This window comes from Ovis canadensis, chromosome 17, assembly GCF_042477335.2.
Source record: "Ovis canadensis isolate MfBH-ARS-UI-01 breed Bighorn chromosome 17, ARS-UI_OviCan_v2, whole genome shotgun sequence".
Lineage (NCBI taxonomy): Eukaryota > Metazoa > Chordata > Mammalia > Artiodactyla > Bovidae > Ovis > Ovis canadensis.
Genome location: NC_091261.1, coordinates 78,562,194 through 78,585,658, shown reverse-complemented (window position 1 = coordinate 78,585,658; position 23,465 = coordinate 78,562,194). Strand labels below are relative to the sequence as shown.

Sequence of the window (23,465 nt, the reverse complement as noted above, 5' to 3'; positions counted from 1 at the left end):
GAGCTGGGCAGCCTCGCACTTGTCTCACGGCTCCACGATGCCGTCGGAAACCTCCTTTATTGAAGGACGGTTGGTTTACAATGTTGTGTTAATTTCAGGTGTACAGCAAAGCGATACCTACATTCCTTCACAGATTCCTTTTAAAACTTTGTACAGATGTTTATTTCTGGCTGTGCTAGGTTTTCGTTGCTTCTTGGGCTTTTCTGCAGTTGTGGCAAGTGGGGTCTAGCCTCTAGTTGTGGTGTGCAGGCTTATCATTGCTGTGAATTTTCTTGTAGAGCAGGGCTCTGGGGCCCATGGGCTCCAGTCGCTGTGGTTCCCCAGGGCACAGGCTCAGTAACTGAGGTACCTGGGCTTAGTGGCTCCACGGTGTGTGGAATCTTCCCAGATCAGGGATAAAACCCATGTCTCCTATATTGGCAGGCGGATTCTTTACCACTGGGCCATCAGGGAAGCCCTTCTTTTTCAGATTCTTTCTTGTAATAGATTATTACAAGATATTGAATATAGTTCCTTGTGCCATACAGCAGGTCCTTGTTTACCGTAGTGAGTTTCTGTTAATCCCAAACTCCTAATTTATCCCTCCCCCCTTTCCCCTTTGTAATTGTAAGTTTGTTTCCTATGTCTGTGAGTCTGTTTCTGTTTTGTAAATAAATTCATTTGTATTTAATTTTTAAGATTCCACATATAATTGATATCATGTGATATTTGTCTTTCTCTGACTTATTTTACATAGTATGATAATCTCTAGGTGCGTCCCTGTAGCTGCAAATGGCAATATATCGTTCTTTTTTTATGGCTGAGTAATATTCCATTGTGTATATGGAATACATCTTCTTTACCCATTCATCTGTCCATGGATACTTCAATTGTTTCCATGTCTTGGCTATTATAAACAGTGCTGCACTGAACGTTGAGGTGCATGTGTCTTTTTGAATTAGAGTTTTCATCTTTTCCAGATAGATGCTCAGGAGTGGGATTTCTGGATTTTATGGTAACTCTATTTATAGTTTTCTGAGGAAACTTCATATTGGTTTTCATACTGGCTGCACCAACTTACATTCCCACCAATAGTATAGGAGGGTTCCCTTTTCTCACACCCTCTCCAGCATTTAATTAATCAGTTACTTTCAGCTGCACTGGGTCTTTGTTGCAGCACAAAGCTGTAGATCAATTTCAGGAAGGCGGACAGAGAGTCAAGAGGCCAACTTCAAGCTTTCTGTTTGGGAAGCAAGGAAAGAAGTTCTGTTCCATCAGACTCTGATGCCCTCCCCACATTGCCCGCCTCACCCTCCCATCACCTGCAAGCTTCCACTAATGTTACTTTTGCCCAGAAATTGTTTCCTCCTCTGAATGCCCTCTGAAAGCCAACGGGCTTCCTCTAGTTGCGGCCGACAGAGGCTACTCTCCTGTTGCGGAGCACAGGCTCTAGATGGGGTTTCTCCGCTCTGACTCCCCAGTAGTAAGTCAGAAACGGTCACAGTCACTTTTCCCTTTATCATGGGATTTGTCACGCAGATGCTTTTAATCTTGATACAGTCAGACTTAACCATCTTTTCCTTAATGGTCTGCAGTTTTTGCATCTTCTTTAAGAGATCCATTTCCATTCTGATGTTCCAAATATGTTTGTTAAAATTTCTGCTAAAATTGTAAGGTTTCACGTTCCACAGTGGGAGCTTTGATGCATCTGAAATTCGTTCATGGTCTGATGGGACAGAATGAGCTGATCCTGTTTCCTTTCCATACAAAGAGTCTGTTGTCCCAACACCATCTCTTCCCTGCCGACCTGCTGGTCTGGTGTCTGGGCTGAGTCAAAGTGGGCCAGTTCCTCAGCCGCAGGGCAGCTCTGGCGGGGCAGTGCCCTCTTGGGCATACAACTTGCAGCCAATGCTTTAGAAGCTGCATCGATGAAGGAGACCCCCCTATAGGGTTTTTAGAAAAGTTGCTGTTCAAAACTTTAGAAAGTATGGGCAGAGAGTGAAGAGGAGTCCAAGGTCATAGTTACAAATCGAGGCTTTAGAGTCAGACAGACCTAACCTAAGATTCCATTTCCCCTCTCAGATGTGTTATCTCCTCCTTCTTTATGGCTGCCCCTTCCGGGGATCCCCTGATCCAACCACAACATCACCCCCCAGCTCTTCCCTGGCTGCCTAACTCTGCACCCCGCTCCACCCACCAATCACAGACAGCTCAGGTGGGTGCTGGACAAAGAGAGCCCACTCAGAGACTGGGATAGCCAGAGATTCTAGAGCAAGAGATTTATTGAGGAAGGACCCTAGGGAGGAACACTGGGAGGAACTGAAAAAAGCAGGACGGAGCCAGAGAGGAAACTGAGCAGATGCGTGCTTTCAGGAGAGGCCTAACCGCAGCCCGATCCCATAGGGAGCTGGGGGGTATTTATTACACTGCAGAGTCTGTCCTGCCCTGAGGCCAGGGAGCTGGACTTTAAACCCCACCCTGTTAGTCAGCCATTGGCCAAGGGCCACCCGGGCCGTGTGTGTAACCTCACAGGCATCTCCTGGCAGGGCAGCTCCCATTAGCTAAGAGAATCCTCCAGAGAAGGATGGAGCCATGAGCGTTTAGCAGCCAACACCCAGAACAGCTGGGAAGTGGGTGTACCAGTGAGCAGGGCACCAATAGTGTCCAGCCAAGAGACCAAATCTGCCTACTTGTTGCAGTCCATCGTAAATTAGAAAGAAATAGTTGAAACAGAGTCTGAGGATGTGATGATGGGAAAGGTTTAGAGAAAAATATGTTCTTGGACATGTCTTCACAAAGCTTTGTCAAAGAACGATCTATTTCACTATTTGATGACTGTTATGTAATGTTAGTTTAAATTGCTCTCTGGCTTTATTTTCTTTCTAGTGACAAAATAAATCTAGGTTCATGGTAAATTATTCCTATGCTAAAGTAATTTTATCTTAGCAAGTAATGTCAGATGGAGAAGGAAATGGCAATCCACTCCAGTATTCTTGCCTGGGAAATCCCAAGGACAGAGGAGCCTGGCGGGCTGCAGTCTATGGGGTCACAACGAGTCTAACGTGACTTATCGACTAAACAACAAGTAATGTCATATATCCTAAAGGAATCAACCTTGAATATTCATTGAAAGCACTGATGCTAAAGCTCCAATACTTTGGCCACCTGATGCAAAGAGCCGACTCATTGGAAAAGACCTTGATGCTGGAAAAGATTGAAGGCAGGAGGAGAAGGCGCTAAAGACAATGAGATGGTTGGATGGCATCACTGACTCGGTGGACGTGAGTTTGAGCAAACTCTGGGAGATGGTGGAGGACGGGGAAGCCTGGTGTGCTGCAGTCCACGGGGTCACAAAGAGTTGGACAACGACTTAGTGACTGAACAAGAACAATGTCATACAACCTCTCCCCACACACCCATCCTGAGAGAACCACGGGTAAGAATTAGAAGTATATTATCTCAGCTCGTATCTATATGAGTCATCTTTTGGAAAGGTCTAGAAAGCAGAAGAGGTCTCATTAAATCTGGCCCACTGGAAACCTTTAGCAAATATACTTAACGGTAACTTTGAAAGCTTTCTTTCTGAGATGGAGAATGAGATGACAGTGTCTGCTCTCATCACAAATATTTACCACAGTTCTTTAGGCCATTGGAGAGGCAATATTTAAACCATATGGTATGGATACAATGAAGTAAAACTACCAGTATGCAGTAGTCCCCTGATTGTGCGTGCAGAAAGCCCAAATGAATGAAACATTCTCAACTGTAAAATAAAGAAGTTAATTTATCAAGTTTGCTAGATACAAGGTTGATATAATAGCTGGATTTCTACACAAAAACAATTTTAAAGTGAAATGTGAAAAAACACCATGTATAATGGCATCAAAATTAAAATATGTAGCTCAAAGTTCAGTTCAGTCGCTCCGTCATGTCTGACTCTTTGTGACCCCATGGACTGCAGCACACCAGGCTTCCCTGTCCATCACCAGTTCCCAGAGCTTGCTCAAACTCATGTCCCTCAAGTCGGTGATGCTATCCAACCATCTCATCCTCTGTTGTCCCTTCTCCTCCTGCCTTCAATCTTTCCTAGAACTGGGGTCTTTTCCAATGAGTCAGTTCTTCACATCAGGTTCTACACAGTGCCTTTACAAAGACAAAGAATTAACATACACACACTACTATATATAAGATAATGGAGAAGGCAATGGCACCCCACTCCAGTACTCTTGCCTGGAAAATCCTGTGGATGGAGGAGCCTGGTGGGCTGCTGTCTATGGGGTAGCACAGAGTCAGGCACGACTGAAGCGACTTAGTAGTAGTAGTATATATAAGATAAACAAGAGGCTACTATATAGCTAGGGATGTCTACTCAATACTCTGTAATAACCTATATGGGAAAAAGAATCTGCAAAAAGGATGGACATATGTATATGTATAACTGAATCACTCCACTGTATACCTGAAACTAATATACTGTAAATCAACTACACCCCAATATATATATATTTTTTAATTTCAGTTAAACACACACACACAGGGCTTCCTTGGTGGCTCAGTGGTAAAGAATCCACCCTGATCCGGGAAGATCTCACATGCCACAGAGCAACTCAGCCCACGTGCCACGACTATGGAGCCTGTGCTCCAGAGCCGGGAGGCGCAACTGCTGAGTGCATGCGCCAAAACCACGGAAGCCTGCGCCCCCCAGAGCCTGTGCTCCGCAGCAAGAGAAGCCGCCGCAGTGAGCCCACACACCACAACTAGAGTAGCCCCTGCTCGCCGAGAAAAGCCTGAGCAGCAGGGAAGGCCCAGCACAGCCAAATACATATAGATACAAGAGAAAAAATGTTTATATATAGGAAAAACAGAAAAACAACCCACACGACTAAGAAACATTACTGAGAGGAAGTGAAGGATTTCTGAGACAATGCTCGAGTTCCTCATAGTGAACCTTTTCCTTGAGCCTGTTGGGTGGGTTTGTGGCCCACCTGGGTGATGCTGTCTTTCTATAAGCACTGAACAAATTAATAGCAAAGGCTTACTTGTCAGAAACAGTGGCAAAGACGTGACATGCACACTTTCCTGGGTCTTCAGAACAGTCCTGTCCACTGTTATCTCCACTGTGCAAGAGGGCACTGAGAGTCAGATTGTTCCAGTAACTTGCTCAACGTCACAGACAGCAAACTCTCACCCAAGCCTGTCTGACCTGGGTAACAGTGCTCCGAATCGCCACTGAAATGCTAGAAACTCAGTCTTAAGATTTGTACCGAGGCAGTCATTTTACGTGCAAGGTTGTAGGAACGTTTGTAATGTGAGATTTCAGAAATTCCACAAAATGACCAAGATTGATTCTTATGCCAGAAACCCTGGGTGGGAGTCAACCATTGGAATAGTTGTCACTTGCACATGCAGTGCTGACAAATGGCCACTAGATGGCCCTGCAGCTCGTTACGGTGTCCGTGCCCTTTACCTCAGCCTCTGTTCCTGGTGGCCAAACCACAGAAAAAGCAGAGAAATGAGAAAACTATGCAGAATGTGGGGGCATTTTTTTTTTTTTTTTTCAAAAAGCTCAGTGTACTAAATTTAAAAGGCCATCCTCTACTCTGAGATCATGCCCTTCTTACTTTGGGGAATGGTAATAGATGGTTACCCTTTCCTTAGCAAATATTCTTTCTTGGGAAAATTGACCTATCATGGGATAACTTTTTTAAAAAAAATTTGACACTTCCCTGGTGAACTAGTGGTTAGGACTCCTCGCATCCACCACAGGGGCCTCGGGTTTGATCCCTGGTCAGGGAACTAAGATCCCACATGCTGCACAGCAAATCCATTACGATCTGCTGACCTGAAAAAAAAAAAAAAAAAAAACTTACTAAATTGTGCATTCAGAAAGTGTGGGATCAGTAAAGTACTAGCTTCTCAGGAAAAATGGATCCAGGTCAAACGTCGTAATGTCGTATTAAGGTTATCAGCCCTCCAGGCAGCGGCCTTTGAAAAAAGCTACAGTATCTAAGAAAGTTACAGACACAAACACCACACTTAGAAGCTTTTTTAAAAATAGTGAAATGAAAAGTTGATAAAAGAATCATCAAGTCAAGGAAGCGCAGAGTCAGTAAGAATTTCCCAAGGGAAATAGTGACTCAGTTGTTAAAACAGCTGGAGTATCAGGAAGGTAGGAAGATGTGAGGAGATGGCCCGAGAGAGAGGTAGTAAGGCAAGAAATCTTTTTTTTTTTTTTTAAGTTTATTTACTTGGCTGTGCAAGGTTTTAGTGCAGCATATGGGATCTATTAATAGTTCCCCAATCAGGAACTGAACCCGTACCCCGGGCTTTGGGAGCACAGAGTCTTAACCACTGAGCCACCAGGGACGTCCCCCAAAGGAAGAAGTCTTGTATAGAGTTGCAGGTCAAGGCCCAATTAAGGGATCAACAAGAACCTGCCTAGGCCTGGGGATGTTCTGAAACGGAAAGAGAGGGAACTGGGCAGGCTTTTGCTTTGCACTTAAAGATGATGAGTCTCAGGGTGTGGCCAAAAGGCATCAGAGCCACAGGGATGGGTGTAGAAGACCATCCAATTATGGACACAGCTGTCATTCTCTACGTTTTTCCCTTTTTTCATAAGAACTGTTAAAATGTGAGCCCCTCACTCAGCCTGGCCTTGCTTCCAGATGTCTGAACTGCCTCCTGCTGCCCACCCTCGCCAAGTCAGTCTGCTGCTCTTTTGGCATTTTCTTCAGTGTTTCTTTGGCTAATAATTTCTGGTGGGAGGGAGGCTCAAGAGAGAAGGCGATATATGTGTACTTACAGCTGACTCATGTTGTTGTACAGTAGGAACCAAAACAACACTGTAAAGCAATTATCCTCCAATTAAGAATAAAAATCAGTTATTTTCATAGGCCCACTCTGTGTGGTCACGGTTCTAATCACTGTAGGCCCTGAATCTTCACCACACGCATAATCCCTTCCTAGCTACCGGTGAGGAATCTGAGACTACAGAGAGCTGTTGAGGATTATCCCAAGGTGGCCTTCCCTCTTGGTCATGCAGGCAGATCCTAGGTTCCTCCTGGGAGAGTCCTGTGGGGCGGGGCCGGGCGCAGGTAATCTGAAGCTTTGGGGTGTGTGGAGGAATTGGAGTCTGAGCTCCACATGGGGAGAAACAGGGAAAGTCCCCAGGTGTCATGTTTAGGGAAGCAGGAGTTGAGTAAGGTTCAGCTGGGAAGCCAAGAGGAGCATCTGAGCGCAAGCCAGCCGGACCAGTGAGTCTGGGAAGCTGTGCTGCGAAGAGCCCCACAGACCAGGGCAGTGACGGCTAAGAACGTTCTAGGGTTGTGGGGAGGAGGACTGTACAACACCTGGAATCTATAACCACGGAGGGCGAAGGGCAGCAAGAGAAGAGGCTGGTCCCAGGAGTTAGACACAGCTGGAGGTGGAGGACACTGTCCCTGCCTAGGACCCAATCTCTTGTCTTGGTGTTCTGAACTCTTTTTTCCTTCTAATTAAAAAAACAATTGGGGGGGGCGGGGGGGGCATGCTCCACGGCATGAGGGATCCTAGTTTCCCAACTAGTGATTAAACCTGTGTCCCCTGAATTGCAAGGCGGATTTCCAACCACTGGATCCCCAGGGAAGTAAGTCCCTGGCTGATTCATTTTTTCGTGAGAGTTCTCTTCCTGGCTTGCCAATGGCTGCCTTCTCACTGTCTTTACAGGGCAAGGAGAGAAGAGGGAGGAGCTTGCTGGTGTCTCTTCTTATAAGGACACTAACTGTATTGGATCAGGGCTCCACTCACCTGACCTCGGTCAGTCAAGTCAGTCGCTCAGTCGTGTCCGACTCTTTGTGACCCCATGGACTGCAGTACACCAGGCTTCCCTGTCCATCACCAACTCCAGGAGCTTGCTCAAACTCATGTCCCTCGAGTCAGTGATGCCATCCAATGATCTCATCCTCTGTCGTCCCCTTCTCCTCCTGCCTTCAATCTTTCCCAGAACTGGGGTCTTTTCCAGTGAGTCAGTTCTTCACATCAGGCAGCCAAAGTACTGGAGCTTTAGCATCATTCCTTCCAAAGAATATTCAGGACTGATTTCCTTTAGGATGGACTGGTTTGATCTCCTTGCAGTCCAAGGGACTCTCAAGAGTCTTCTCCAACAATTCAAAAACATCAGTTCTTTTGTGTTCAGCTTTCTTTATGGTCCAACTTTCACATCTATACATGACTACTGGGAAAACCATAGCCTTGACTAGATGAACATTTGTTGGCAAAATAATGTCTCTGCTTTTTAATATGCTGTGTAAGTTGATCATAGCCTTTCTTCTTCTCTTCCTCCTTTTAATTTTATGGCTGCAGTCACCATCTGCAGTGATTTTGGAGCCCAAGAAAATAAAGTCTGTCACTGTTTCCATTGTTTCCCCATCTATTTGCCAAGAAGTGATGGAATTGGATGCCATGGTCTTCATTTTATGAATGTTGAGCTTTAAGCCAGTTTTTTCACTCCCCTCTTTCACTTTCATTAAGAGGCTGTTTAGTTCCTCTTCGCTTTCTGCCATAAGGGTAGTGTCATCTGCATATCTGAGGTTATTGCTATTTCTCTCAGCAATCTTGATTCCAGCTTGTGCTTTATCGAGCCCGGTATTTCCCATGATGCGCTCTGCACATAAGTTAAATAAGCAGGGTGACAATATACAGCCTTGACGTACTCCTTTCCCAATTTGGAAACAGTCCATTGTTCCATGTCCGGTTGTAACTGTTGCTTCTTGACCTGCATACAGATTTCTCAGGAGGCAGGCAAGTAAGGTAGTCTGGTAGTCCCATCTCTTTAAGAATTTTCCACAGTTTCTTGTGATCCACACAGTCAAATACTTTAGCATAGTCAATGAAGCAGATGTTTTTCTGGAATTCTCATTTGACCTCATTTAACCTTAATTACTTCTTCCAAATACAGGTTCGGGCTTCAGTGTGTGAATTTGGGGGATGGAGGGGCAAATGCATTTGATGCATAATAATGATATACTAAAAATCATTTGCTCTTTATTCTAAATTCAAATGTAACTGCATGTCCTACACTGTATCTGACGATCCTACTCACACAGCTGTGGTTTCCGATGCCCTTCCGTGTCCGGGGCTCTGGGATCAGCCAGCTCAGTACTTGCGACAGTGCTGCTGGGGGTGGGGTGGGGTGGTTATCATCCCTGCTTTCACCCTAGGAGGAAATCATGCCTCAAGAGGTTAAGCAACTTGCCCAGCGTCACACAGCTACCAACTGGCCCGGGCAGATGGATGAGGCAAGAGTCAATCCCGCTGAGTCAGGGTCCAACCCAGAGCACCTGACTGCAAAGCAAGGCTGGTGACCACCTTGTCAAAGCCCCTCTCCAGAGAGGGCTACTGTGGTGCTCAGGACCAGGCTCCATTAGCTCGAAGCACATAAAGTTCTCCAAAGTGAAACCGTATGCGTACAAGCCACATGCCCAAAACTGAGTAAGAATGCAGCCTCCTCCCCTCCAAAAACTGTATTCATAAAACACGCAGTGGAGCGCCAGCAAGCAGCTCTTCCAGGCAACACCTTTAAAAACGGATGACCTGACTCCAGGAAAGTGTGTCAAATCCGTCAAAGCAAATAATGCTGGAGTGGGGGCAGGGTTACTTCCGTGGTGTCCCAGTGGCTAAGACACTGCACTCCCAATGCAAGGGGCCTGGGGTTCAATCCCTGATCAGGGAACTAGATCTCATATGCTGCAACTAAGACCTGATGCAGCCAAATAAATAAATAGATAGATATTTAAAAAAAAATACTGCTGTGTCCTCTACTTTTTTTTTTTTGGCCCCATCACTAAGCTTTCACAATCTTAGTTCCTCGACCAGAGATTGAACTCTTGGACCCTCACCAGTGAAAGTTCAGAGTCCTAACCACTAGACAACCTGGGAATTCTCCACCTTTCCTTTTTTTAATTAACTTTTTTTGAAATTTTAAATGAGATATATTAACATCATTAAGTGCACAGATCTTAGTGTACAATTCATTACTTTTAGGCAGTTGTATATTGTCTGTAACAACTGCCCCAAAACAAGATGTAGACAATTTCCATCATTCCAGAAAGTTCCCTTGTGCGTCTTTCCAACCTTTTCCTCCCCGCACATGACCCCTGTTCTGATTCCTGTCACCACAGATGAGCCGGTACCTGAGCATCAGATGAATTGATTCATACAGATCATGTTCCTTTTTATCTGGCTTTTTAACCTTTTGTCTCATTTTTGAGTGGGGTGAAGTTCACATAACATAAAAAGCATCATTTTAAAGCGTGAGATTCGATGGTGTGTAGGACATTCACCGTGGTGTGGAACCACCGCCTCTCTCAAGTTCTAAACCATTTTCATTACCCCACCCCCAAAACAGGGAGCTGCACCCTCCAGGATCTAATGCCTGATAATCTGAGGTGGAGCTGATGTAATACTGATAGAAATAAAGTGCACAATGAATGTCATGCACTTGAAATCCTGAAACCATCCCCTGCCCAGACTGTGGAAAAATGGTCTTCCACGAAACTGGTCCCTGGTGCCAAAAAGGTCAGGAACCGCCGCCCGCCAAGGAGACCCCGCCCCCAACAAGCTCGAACTCTCCAGGCCTTTGCCACCCCAGCACCTGGCAACTGATCACCTGCTGTCTGTCTGACCTTTACTTTTTATGGCTCATCAATCCTCAACCATCTTGCAAAAATCCCACAAGTAGAGAGGGATTACTAAAAAGAGCGTCAAGGAAGAGAAAGCAGGACAGAAGATCAAGCCAGACAATCTACTCATGAAGAAGGGCGGCATTCCAGATGGTCAAGCCTTGAAGAGGGACAACATTCCTAACCGGGAAGAGAAAGACTATTCTTCCTCTTGAGGGAAGGCTTCTGCTCCAACCAGTCTCAAAGTCTGCTCCAGCGCTATCTTGGCAAGCGGTGATTTATTTTCTTATCAACAAAGCACAGTCCAGGGGCAATGTTGAAACAAGAAAAGCTCCACAGCTGGCTCTCTGTACAAAAGGCATTGACATAAAAACCAAAGTAAATGTTAGCATCCTGGAAAGAGCAGCAGGTGTTTTAAATACGAGAATAGCAGCCGGTTTGGGAGAATTGTGACCACCTGCTAAGCAGTATCTACTCAGAATTCATCTAAAATGGTCATCATGGGGATGGTTTCTGACTTCTGGGCGTGCTCTGCCATTGATCTTCTTGCTCAGTCTTTCTTTGCAGGGGATTTCTGGATAATTTTCATGTTTTCTAACCAGATTCTTGTTCACCATCATGTGCTTAGCACCTAAAGCCTAAGATGGTGCTTGGCATAGCGTTAGTTGCTCAGTCGTGTCCAGCGACACGTGGGCTCTTCCCGGACCAGGGATCTAACCTGCAACCCCTGCACTGGCAGGCTGATTCTTAACCACTGGACTGCTGTTACTCTGTGTCATAGACATTTGTGTGTGTCTCCTCTTGGACAGAAAAGGTCCACGTGTTAATATCCATGTATCATCCAGAGAACTAGTAAAGCGCCTTTTCAGGTTCCAAGCATTCACTGAATATTTGCAGAATTAAGGAATCACTAATAATTCCCAGCACTGAATACCAGATACCAGCACTGAATTAAGCTTGAACTGTAAGAGGTTAACTCTCTTATAAGTTTGTTAACTTTTGCTTGAATTGAATCTCAATGTCCCTAACAACAGCAACAAAGAGTCAAAGGAAAGGACTCTCGTGGCCATGGTGGAATATTCTAGAATCCTACTGCGCCTTCTGACTGTGATTCCTTGAAGACCCTTGTGAGATGGGTCCTATAATTATTCTCGGATGAGTAATGGGAAACCAGAGGCTCTGAAAAGTTAAAGACTTGTCTGGGGTCACAGAGTGTGTGAGTGGTAAAGTTCACACTTGAACCCAGGCAGCTTGATTCGACCCTCTGCAGGTTGCCCCCAGCAAACTGACCCCTGCAGCCAGACCCCCGTGTCACCGTGTTGATCTCCTCCACTTCCAGGTGAGAAGCAGAGACGTACACGAGGCAGCACTAGGACCAGCGCTCCGGGCTCCCGGCTCCCAGCCCACAGGCACCTTCTCCTGTTTGCCTCTCAAAGGGAGGCCTCACCAGGGACCTTGGGTGCCCTGCCTCGAGGCCTCCAGGTGCTATTTACTCAGCTAGGTGTGGGCTCTGCCTGGCTCCCAGGCTGCTGTTTGCACAGTAAATGTCACCCAATCTGTACCCCCACCAGTGGACGGGAACAGCGACTGAAAGAAACCTTCTTTTGCTGGTTTCGGACACCTTGACTTGACTTTTCAGTTTCTGTGTCATGCCATGCAAATTACTGAAGGCGAGGGTGGCCTCAGAGGCGTCTTGTCCTAAAAGCAGTGGGCCTGGCCTGGGTCCTCTCTACGCCTGTGCAACCTCCAGAAAGCTGGACAACCTCTGAAGTCACAGGGATGCAGGTTTGAATCCCAGGTCAACCTCGTGAGCTTCGGCTTACCCTCTCAGAGCCTGATCGTCCTCCTCTGAGAAACAGAGCTGATTCCTACCTTGCAGAGATAAGAGACCAGAGGCTAGGGAGTTATGCACCATGCCTGGCTCACATCCTGTCACTGTTCACGCATGTTCTGGTAGTGACTTATTTCACACATCCTCATGCTGGTTTCTTTGAAAATAAAGGGAGCTTTGCGACTTAGGAGGGCCCAAATGAGGTTTCTTGTTCTTTGTGACCCTGATTTCCCACTACCTGGCTTCTTCTGGGAAGAGGGTTCCAAGAAAACTTTCAGAAGTAGAGAGCAAACAAACAGGGAAGATTTTAAACAGTTAAAAGAGACGGCAGATTCTGCCTTTCTGGGAAAGGCCGTTGCCTGCGGCTCACTCAGCCACTCATTCAGTAACTTTACCTCCCTGATCGATTTCCAGCCAGGGGTTCCTGTTTTCCAACCAGGAATATGCAAACAAGAGCACTTACTGGAAGGGAGGTCTCGGGGCCTCTGGATTTCATCAGCTGCCCACTCTCCCAGGAGAGCAGGTGGGACCAGTCGAGCCAGAGGCCAAGGCCAGGAGGCAGGCTGAACATTTCAAGGTCTGTGGGGCCTCTTCCTCTTGAGTTTTTAATTTCAATGGGACGCACATAAGAAATGCCAAGGAGGAAGCAGGTGATTTGTGGTTGCCAAGCCAAGGAGGGTATAGAGGGAAACCAAGATGAAATGGAAAAGGTCAACAATCTCATTGTGCAAAGTGAGGAAAGCTGGGGGATTGGGGGAGGGCGGTGGGACGGGGCACAGACGCAGATCCCAGAACGCCAGGCTCCCAGCTGGCTCCTGACCCCACGGGAAAACTCCTCCAAGGGACTCAGGAGAGGGACAGCACCCCCTGAACTCAGATACTCCAAAGTCCCTCCTGTCTCCTTTAAGGAGAGAAGCACGCTAAGGCACTGGGGAGGGAGTGAGTGCGCAGAATTGAAAGCCAAACAAGGGAAGGGTGGGGAGGATGGGAAAGTATCTTTTCTCTCTCTCTTTCTTTCCTGTCTCCATTTCTAAAGAAAAGTTGTTGGTTAAAACGAAAATATCAAGGAAATCTTGAAGGAGGCTAAGGATGAGGGTAAGAAAGGGACAAAGGATGTCTCAGGAGAGTTGGAATAAAGTATACCGAAATCCAGAAGGGTCTTCTTATCCACTCAGCCTCAGGAACCGTAGCAGGTGTCAAAGGTTGAATATATGTTGTGGTAGTTTCAGGTCTTTTTTAGCCCCGAATGAACGATTACTGCTTTCTTGAGATTCTAGCTCAGGGGCCAGGTGGCATCTAGCTTCTCTAGCAGGGAGAAGGAGCAAGGGGAAAAGTAAAGCTAAATCCTGCACAAGCTCCTGCTCATCCTTCAAGGCCTCATGAATATTACCTCCTCTTGGAAGCCTTCCGTGATGGCCCTGCAGAGTTAGGCCTTTGCTTCTCAGTCCCGCTCCTAAGGGTTGCTTACAGTTATACAACGTTAGTCACTTATTATCTCTCTCCTCTTCTAGATTCTGCTCCCACTGAGCAGATAAAGGCAGCACAGCGCTCGGGATGAATGACTGACTCCAAATCAAGGGTTTTCTGGCTGTGGTTCTAATCATAGTGTTGGAAATATCAGTTCATTGCACATGGAACAGAAATTTAAAAAAAAAACTATTGAATGCAAATAGTTGAGCACAGGTGAAGGATGGAAATTTTCAGGAGAACCTTAAGTCAGTACAAACTGTTCTCCTCCTTCTTGTCCTGGTCCCTGGAGAAGTAGGGGTACATTTGCTGATCAAGATTAGGAGTGTCCCTTTAGAAAACTGTTTTCAATTTCTGCCCCCCAAATGTTTAAAGTTACACGTAGACAACACACTTCCTGCAAGCCTGAACAAAGTTGATTTTTTAAGACACTGATGAAACACATCAATTGAGAAATTTTATTTTCATCCAAAGCTGTGCCCAGGGTGGCTATCTTCTCTACCCCTTTCTCTGTTCTGGAAAATAAAGTCAGATTCAGAGGCCCTTTGACTTGTAAAGTCACCTGGTCACCTGGATGGTGAATCTAAAGGATCCCTGGCATGTGGCTTTGGGATGTCCGAGAACCTGCATTCATTCCTTCTGTGGCAGTGCCTGTTCCTGGTCAGCGCTGCCCTGGGTGGGAGTCTGAGGCTGGCGGGTGGGCACTCCAGTCACCAGCGTTCTGTTATCTAGTGCCGAGGAGGCTGTTTGTGGGCATGAAGAGCTCAAACAGGGGGTTATCTCTGCTGATGTCAGTTTCCTTCAGATTCCAAGACAGGGCCGCCCCGGTGAAGTGAAGGGGCTCAGACTGGACTGCCTTTGCTTCAGAGCCTGGACCTGAATGCAACAAGCTCCTTCCTGACTGCCTCTGCTTCGGAGCCTGGACCTGAGCGCAACAAGCTCCTTCCTGTGTTCCAGGCACTCAGGCACTGTTAGGTTGCTTTCATGCACATGCCTGCCTGTCTTTTCTAGTAAAAACAGACAACAACAGGGCTTCCCAGGGGGCCCAGTGGTAAAGAGTTCACCTGCCAATGCAGGAGATGCAAGTTGGGATCCCTGATCTGAAAAGATCCCACGTGCTGCGGAGCTCATAAGCCCGGGTGTCACAGCTGCTGAGCCTGTGCTCCAGAGCCCGGAGCTGCAACTGCCGAGTCCTTGTGCCACAGTGGGAAGCCCGCACACCACCACTAGAGAATACAGCCCCTGAGATCATTCCGAAACTAGAGGAAAGCCCGCACAGCAATGAAGACTCAGGACAGCCAAAACTAAACAAATAATTTAAAACAGAAACAGACAACAACAACAAAAAAAAAGCTCTTGAAGAGATCCATGGTGTATTCCTGGTCCCCCAGCAGAGCCAAGCACTGACCCCCACCCTGTGCTGTTCAAGTTTAGCGGTGGGTCCCCCGCCTCTGGCTCCCATGCAGGCACAGACCGTGACAAGGGTTTTTAGGAAACATGTTGTGGGTCCTAAGGATTGTAATAAACTGTATAATTCTGGAACTCTAGGTTGGAAAACACAACTCATTTTCAAACACAAAATGATTCTTTTTAGTACAAAACAACAGGGTCCCCCACTTTTTTTTCTGGCTGCGCCTTGTGACCTGTGAGATCCTAGTTCTCCGACCAGGGATTGAACCCAGGCCCTCTGCAGTGAAAGCTCGGAGCTAACCACTGGACCACCAGGAAGGTGCCAACAGGGTCCCTTTTTAAAAAACTGGAGATCCCAACCTCTTCCTCCCCAGATCCTGCAGCCTTGCTCAGCTGTTCTGTGCAGAGCAACTCCCACGAGCCCCCCCAGGCCCAGGTATGGCATCCAGGCTCCACCCCGGAATCTCACTGGAGGTCACAGGTCTGTGTACTGAGGCAATGTTGGCAGTTCTCTGCTGGGAATGTTGACCTAGGTCACACAGACAGAACCGGTTGTCGGCAGCCTGTGGCCAGGTCCAGCCCACCCCAGGGAAACGTGGGCCTTTTGTCCTCTTGTTGGGGGAGGGCAAAGCTGGGGAAAAGTCACCCGGTGTCCATCCCAATGATGCTTCTCCTACATGTCATCCATCACTATGGTCCACCTTCATGGGCACTTTTCTGCATATAATCAGTGATCAAATTTTATATTCAGACATATTTTAAAGACTTGGACCCACCATTGCTTTACTTGGCCTTCTGGGACCTGTCAAAACTCCTGGCTACCAGATATGAAAAGATAGAAGGAGGGATGAGAATTGTGGGAAGCTAGGAAGAGTGTGGAATGACACATAGTATGAAGGTGGATGACCCTTGGTGAGAGTAATACCTAACATGAATTGTGATACTTTCTCTGCGTCACGAGCTGTGTTTAACATATTGTCTTGGTTGACGCTTAATTCTCATTTCCCTAACAGGGAAATTGAAGCTCAGAGAGGTCAAGTAACTTGTCCAACATTACCTAACTAGTATGTGTTAGAGCTGAAAACCTGCCCGATGTCCATTTGTCTATGTTGCTAGCCCAGGCCTCCAGCCCTCAGGTTGCAAGGACTGTCCTTACAGGGTCTGGAAATGGAAGACGTACGGTCTCTGTTCTAGTATTCTCGAAGGCAATCGTAATTCTCATCCTCCGCTTCCAAAGATTTTCTCTTTTCGTATTTCCTTTATTCACCAAACCAGAGTTTGGTCTATATTCTACCCAGCTGATTCTTGGAGCTGCATAAATCCTGGATGTTTTCATGAAAAAAAGTTTATGAGAGAACAGAAAATGTACAGCTCGCTGTCTTTCCCCACAGGAATATTAGATGTACAGAGTCAGCTATAAATAAAAGACAGGAGGATTTTTTTTTTTTAATATTGAAAGTCCCTGGGCCATTCTCAAGAAATCTTGTCTCCTAAGAGCTGGGTCAGGATAAAACTCACAGCATCACCTAAAGGCAAGGCCATCTCACCAAAGAGGGAGGGATTCAGTTGCTATTATTTTAGAGTCAGAGCCTCACGGTATGTATGTGTCTGGGAAGGCTGAGTTTAGTTGAATCCAGCACTGCAGATAAATATCACTAACTGAAATTACTCATGAAACATTTTACAAAAACAGATATACCATATGAAAGCTAAGCAATCAAAACCAAGGCAGGATCCTAGAACAGAAAACAGAAAGTAAGGGAGAAACTGTTGAAATCCAAAAAAGGTCTAGAGTTTAGTTAATAGCACCATGTCAGTATTGGTTTCTGAATTTTGACAAATGTAACAATGGTAGTGTAGGCTGAACACATTGTATGTGTGCGCTCAGTAGTGTCCAGCTCTTTGTAACCTCATGGACTGTAGCCTGCCAGACTCCTTTGTCCATAGAATTTTTCAGGGAAGAATACAGGAGTGGGTTGCCATTTCCTACTCCAGGGGCTCTTCCCAACCCAGGGATTGAACCCGCATCTCGTGTCTCCTGTTTTGGAGGAGGATTCTTTTTCACTCTGCCACCTAAAAAGGCTGATAACATTACGGGAAACTAGAACTGTTTGTGTAGGGGAGTGGGGTGGGAGGGTGGCATAAGCGAATTCTATTGGCCTTGTAACTTTTCTGTCGATCTAAAATTATACCCAAAAAAAGTCTATTAAAAAAAACCTTCACAACCAGCACATTGATATTTATTTTCTTAGGACTAATGAAGGGCACCTGCCCCACTGAAACTTCTTTCAAGTAAGATAAAACTTGCTCCTCCTACTGCCTTTGAACCTTGGTGTCAATAAAGGTACTGACAATGGTGAGTCTGTACTTTCTTCAAAAAATACAAAAACAAACGTTGAGCCATTTACTGCTCTGGGTCAATGCCAACTGTAAAAGAGAGCCATGTAATATCTTTTCCCTTTTCAAACAAAACTTTTCCTTTTGTTACTGTCTGCGCCCTTTCAGGCTCTGTTTAATTTACTGAGCAAATGAACGGCAGCGTTTTGCAGAAGCCGAAGGAGTATTGAATTTCTTAGAGGCCTAATACACACAAATGAACTTCAGGAAGTGTTGCAACTCTTCTCCAGAAAGGGGTGGGGAGCCCGCAGGATTGAAGGAAGCATCCGCCAGCACCACCAGGAGGACTTCCTGCCCACATGTTGGTGTCCTGTTACTCAAATGGTTCAAAAATGTCTGCCTTTAAACACATACTCATGAAATTAAAAGCATTAGAATCACTAGTCCTAGCAAACCAAACGACTTCATCCATTTCTCATGGGTAATGAATCCCTGCGCTTTCAGGTCAGTTTCTTAGCTGTGACAAATGGACCACAGTCATGTAAAAGGACAATATTAGGGGGAAGGGGAACTGGAAGAGGAGTGTACATAGCACTTTCTGACTAAAATACAAGTTTGATTCCATTAAGGAAACAAAAATAGTATATATAGACTTTGGCTTTTCACTCTTTCCCTTATCATTTCAGAATTTTTCATTTCTCTTTGTGAGACCATAAAAAGTTGTCTTACAATTTTTTGCTCTCCTTTACCATCCAATTGGTGTTTATAACAATAAGCCATGTAGCACTTTTCTGCTAGAATCTGTCTCTTGACTACAGCATGAGTGCCTATAAAGTAAGATATGAAGCAAAGGCATAGGACACAGGCATCTTTAACAGTGAGTGTCAAAATCATGGTATCAAGGAGCCAGGATTCCTGAAATCTATTCCCATTATTGTCCTGGACCATTTTAATATCTGTTTTGTCAATGAATAGGGAGATTACAAAGATGAGTCAGATGTAGTCCCCGCCTTCAAGGAGCTTACAGTTTAACATGGAGATCTAGGTAGGTAGGCAGTACTGCCGACGATCGTAGGCAGTGTTGCTGGGAGTCTATGCAGATGCACAGTGGGGTGATTTTTGACACAAGTTTGGAGCAGTGGATCTTAATGGTGGGCAGGGGGGAGGTCTCAGCTCCCAGGGGCACTGATCACGTCCAGAGACAATTTTGGTTGTTCTAATGGGCAAGAGTGGGGGTGGGGTGCTACTGGCCTCTAGTGAATAGAGACCCGGAATGCTGGTAAGATTTCACAATGCACAGGACAGCGCGTCACCCACAGCAAAGGGTTGTTCAGCCCCAAATTAATGAATGATGAGGCTGGGAAAACATGGTTTAAACAGAGAGAGGAAAGGGACATTCCAGAAGAATGATGAGACTGAAGTATGGGACAGACAGATAAGCTGGAAAAGTGTAGCTTTAAGATGATCATTTTGCCTCTTAGAACTTACAGGGTTTTTTTCTTTTTTTTTTTTTTCTGGCCACAAAATAGTGATGCTATAATGCTAAGTGACTCATCTCTTTTCCTGGTATTGGAAGGGAACGGATAAAAACTTTGTCTCAGGGATCCACCTACTTCCTGTCACTCTACTTCAGCATGCTTCTTCCTCAGCAGTACTAGCAGCCCACTCACAAGCACAACAAAGACAGTGTTTGGAAAATCTGACTTAGGGCAGCGTGTAAGCGCGTGCCTGTAAAAGCGAGGATTGTGTTGTAGGGCAGATAATAAAAACCCAGCCACCATGATAATTCTACTTGTCACACGTAACTTGGGATCTGTAAGCGGGCAGTCTAGGACTAGGTCAGGGCTAGATGACCACTCTGACGGCATCAGGAGCCCAGACTCCTTCTGTCTTTACTCTCTGACATCCTTAGTTTGTGGCTTCCTCCCTCATGTTTGCAGGGTGGCTAATGAACTGTCTCAATCTTTCCACTGCTATCAGCATCGCAGACAAGCAGCATTGCCTGGGGGAAAGGGGCAACAGTCAAAAGGTGTAAGGCCTCCCAGCAGAGTCTTCATTTAACAAGCTTTCCCGGAATCCTTTCTGCCTACTACTTCCACTTATACACTGGCCTGAACTTCATTCCACATCTACTCAGAGTTTCCAGGGAATTGGGAAGCCGAATGTTTTCAGTTAGGCAACCTGTACAAAACTAGTTATTATTAGTTTTAATAAGGAAGAAAAACAGAATAGATGCTGCGTAAATAACTAGGAATATTGCCTTAGTGCCTTAAAAGGAGCACATTCTAGGCTTTAGTAATGAGTCCAAGACAGACCAGCTTTGTCTTGAATTCCGCTTTCAAGAAAACGGTATTATGTAGCAATCTGCCAGAGTAATTTAAAAGATGTTCTGTCTTTTAAAGCATATTGCAGACAACCTAACAGCTTAATAACCATTTAAAAATATATTTATTGAATGTCTAATGTGTACTCAGCACTATACTAAACACAAAGAAGTGTAACACATGCTTCCGTTTCTAATGAGCTTTTTGAAATCCGGTTGGAAAAACATAACAATGTGTACACAAATGGAAAGCCAGGTAACAATGAAAGAGTTAAATAACAGTCTGTACTAGCAGTCTAAGAAAGCCTTGTGGGACTTCCCTGGTGGTTAGGGTTAGTCAGTTGAAGAATCCACCTAGGAATGCAGGGGACACGGGTTTAATCCCTGGCCCAAAAAGACCCCACATGCCACTGGGGCAACTAAGCTTAGGCACCACAGCTACTGAGCCCATCTGCCCTAACGCTCGTGTTCCAACACAAGAGGAGCCACCACAATGAGAGGCCCAGACACTGAGACCAGCGCACAGCCAACGAAGGCCCAGCGCAGTCAGGAATAAAGCTTTTTTTTTTTTTTAAAAAAAAGGAAATCACTGTAGTAACAATTAATTTAAGGAAGAATCATCTATGGATTCTAGAACTGTGAGTGAAAATCTAATGAGGAACAGGATAGCTAGAAATCTTAAAATATCTTTCTATAAGTATCTTTCTTATTAAGTACCAGGACTAATTAACTTCAGCGGGTACTATGGTAACCAACTGGTAAGAATTAACATCACTAGTTATGGGACAAATGGTCATCTTGTGCCTCCTGATAAGATGCACTGAGAACACAGCATCACTCTGTGTATTCCTGCCCATTCTACTTTCCTTACAGGATTTATCTCAACGCAACATAGTTTTATGCTTAAAAGTCTATTGTTGATTACCTAATAAGGCTACCTTGGACAAAAAATACATATAAGTATTTTAAAGCTTTTTTCAAACCATAAAAAATTATTCTGCATGGAGCTATTGTAACAATTTAAATTATGACAAATTTTATAAACCTTATCAAAACAACATATTCCAAATTTTGGTAATTATTAAACAGAATAAAATACATTGGAAATGTATCTTTCCATCATGTATCAGTGGATTAATAGTACTTATTGCTAGAGTGAGGCAGGATTCAGCATTAACTTTATTCCTTTTTTTTTTTTTCATTAAAAGAGTGCCCCCAAACTTTGTTTGTATGCCTAAATGGATAGGTAAGGAAGGCATATCTGGTTATAACAATGCCCTTCAATTGTCTGAACATCTTTCGAGTTAGAAGCCAATGATAATGATTTATCATTAAAAATTATGGTATTGAAGTCTCTGCTGACAACTCACTTTTGTCTATAACAAAGGAGTAGAACCAACGGAATTGGAAAGCGATTTGATACTCAGTGATGAAAGTCATTTCCTTTTCCAACCTCATCACTAGTAGCTTGATAGGTCTATTTGTTCCGAGCCCCAGAGATTTTTCTACCTCAGGGCAGTGCACCTTGGGAAGCTTAAGCATGAGTGTAGAGTGTTACAATGGAGACCGTGAAAAAGAGAGGTGGGAAAAAGAATAAATAGGCAGGAACTTCCCTGGTGGTCCAGTGGCTAAGACTCAGTGCTCCTAATTCAGGGGGCCTGGGTTTGTTCCCTGGTTAGGAAACTGGATCCTACATGATGCAACTAAGAGTTTGCATGCCACAACTATGACTCTAGGATTAGGCTTAAGACCTGATGCAGCCAAATAAATAAAGATTAAAAAAAAAGAATTGATTGCCACCTGTGGTCAGTGGTTCCCGTAGTAGATAGAGCAGTTCTTGAATTTTAGCTTCAGATTGCTTCTGAGTTGTTTTGGTGTAGTTTTTTTTTTTTTTTTTTACATGGACATTTATTTAGACTTAACATTCTAAATTAAGAGGAGAAGGGGATGAAGGAAGATGAGATGGTTGGACAGCATCACCGACTCGATGGACATAAGTTTGAGCAAGCTCCGGGGCTTGCTCAAGGCTGATGATGTTGGTGATGGACAGGGAAGCCTGGCGTGCTGCAGTCCATGGGGTTACAAAGAGTTAGACACGACTGAGCTACTGAACTGAATGTTCTACTCTTTCTTGCATTTCACAAAGACTAAGAACTTTGTAGTTTGTAAATTTTAGAGCTCTTAAAACAAGTGCCTTGTTTTAAAATATTAATGGCATGTGATGCAAGAATTATTAATCTTACAGAAAGGATATAAAACTGTTCAAAGGTTTGGGCAAGAGTGTTCATGATTCCATGGACTGCAATCAGCACTGGGTCCAGTGACTGGTTTTGAGTATGATTTAATGTATTTATCAAAAAGATTTTTTTAAAAGGGCCTTGAAAACAAAGCTGGGAGAGTTAGTTTCAACATTCTATTTCTCCCCCACTGACCAAGACTAAAATGCAATCCTCCTTTCCTCCTCTGCCCCAGCTCTTGTACCTTTTCCATATGGTTACTTATTTACACCATGCTGGACTAATAAAATCCTTATGCATTTTAAGTCTAAATGATTTAAATTTCTTTTAGTTGCCTTGAGATTTCTTACACAGTGCCAGACATTCTTTCGGTCTTCACAAATATTAACTTAAAAGTCTTCATGACATTTACATGGCTTTTCTCAGAACCTCTTATGGCTTTTCAAGGTCCTTTAACAGGAACATGTATGTCTCCACCAGAAAGCATTGCAAAGAATTTTCCCCAAATGTTCCAGGACCAGGAGTGAGTCCTACCCCTGCATGCACTTTAGGACCCAGTTAGCTCAAGGCTGATGAGGTTAAAAGGGAGGCTGGCTGCTTTGTCCTGTTCTCTGATGAGCTCCCATCTCCTTTCCACTCAAAGGAAGCAGCCTGTGCTCAGGACACTCTGAGGTGGGCCAACTCAGTTTAAATAAAGTCACTGATTTTACTCCTCCGGTTTGGAGGAAGAAAATACTAGGAGACTCACAGTCCAGCCCTGGGGATAACCGAAACCATGCCTTAAAGGGGCCTGTATATCAAGAGATTGCATTTTCATTCATTCCTTCTTCCCAACTTGTTTTCTCACCACCAAAAGATAACTGAAAAGCTAGTCTGACTTAATAACACCGAAGAATTACCTGGAAGCATTCTTTCCCTCTTTGCCTATCTTCCAACCACCAGAGATTCACTCACTTCTGGGTCCCTTAAGGGCTTTCTCTGGTGGCTCAGTGGTAAGGAATCCACCTGCCAATGCAGGATATCTAGGTTCCACCCTTAGGTTGGGAAGATCTCCTGAAGGAAATGCCGACCCACTCCAATTATTCTTGCCTGGGAAATCCCATGGACAGAGGAGCCTGGCAGATTACAGTCCATGGGGTCACAAAAGAGTGGACCAACATCCCTAAGAACCTAAAACAGTGCTAAGCACAGAGGAAGCAACAATGTAAAGAAAGGGTTGCTTC

The 23,465-nt window shown here is 45.0% G+C and overlaps 1 protein-coding gene and 1 long non-coding RNA gene across 2 annotated transcripts in view; both read right to left on the bottom strand.

Annotated features, from left to right (window-relative positions):
* The window catches only part of ZNRF3 (zinc and ring finger 3), a 163,078-nt gene extending 157,958 nt beyond the window's left edge, over positions 1 to 5,120 (bottom strand). Inside the window, exon 1 of the mRNA XM_069557182.1 lies at positions 5,019 to 5,120. The gene's annotated coding sequence lies outside the window, so the exon portion shown is untranslated. The remainder of the gene's footprint in view (positions 1 to 5,018) is intronic.
* A 5,044-nt stretch (positions 5,121 to 10,164) lies between these two features.
* LOC138422381 (uncharacterized) lies at positions 10,165 to 12,153 on the bottom strand. The gene is made up of 2 exons (XR_011249856.1): positions 11,996 to 12,153; positions 10,165 to 10,984 (listed from the first exon to the last, which is right to left on the bottom strand). It is a non-coding gene; the product is annotated as an uncharacterized lncRNA (long non-coding RNA).
* Between the last annotated feature and the right edge of the window lie 11,312 nt (positions 12,154 to 23,465).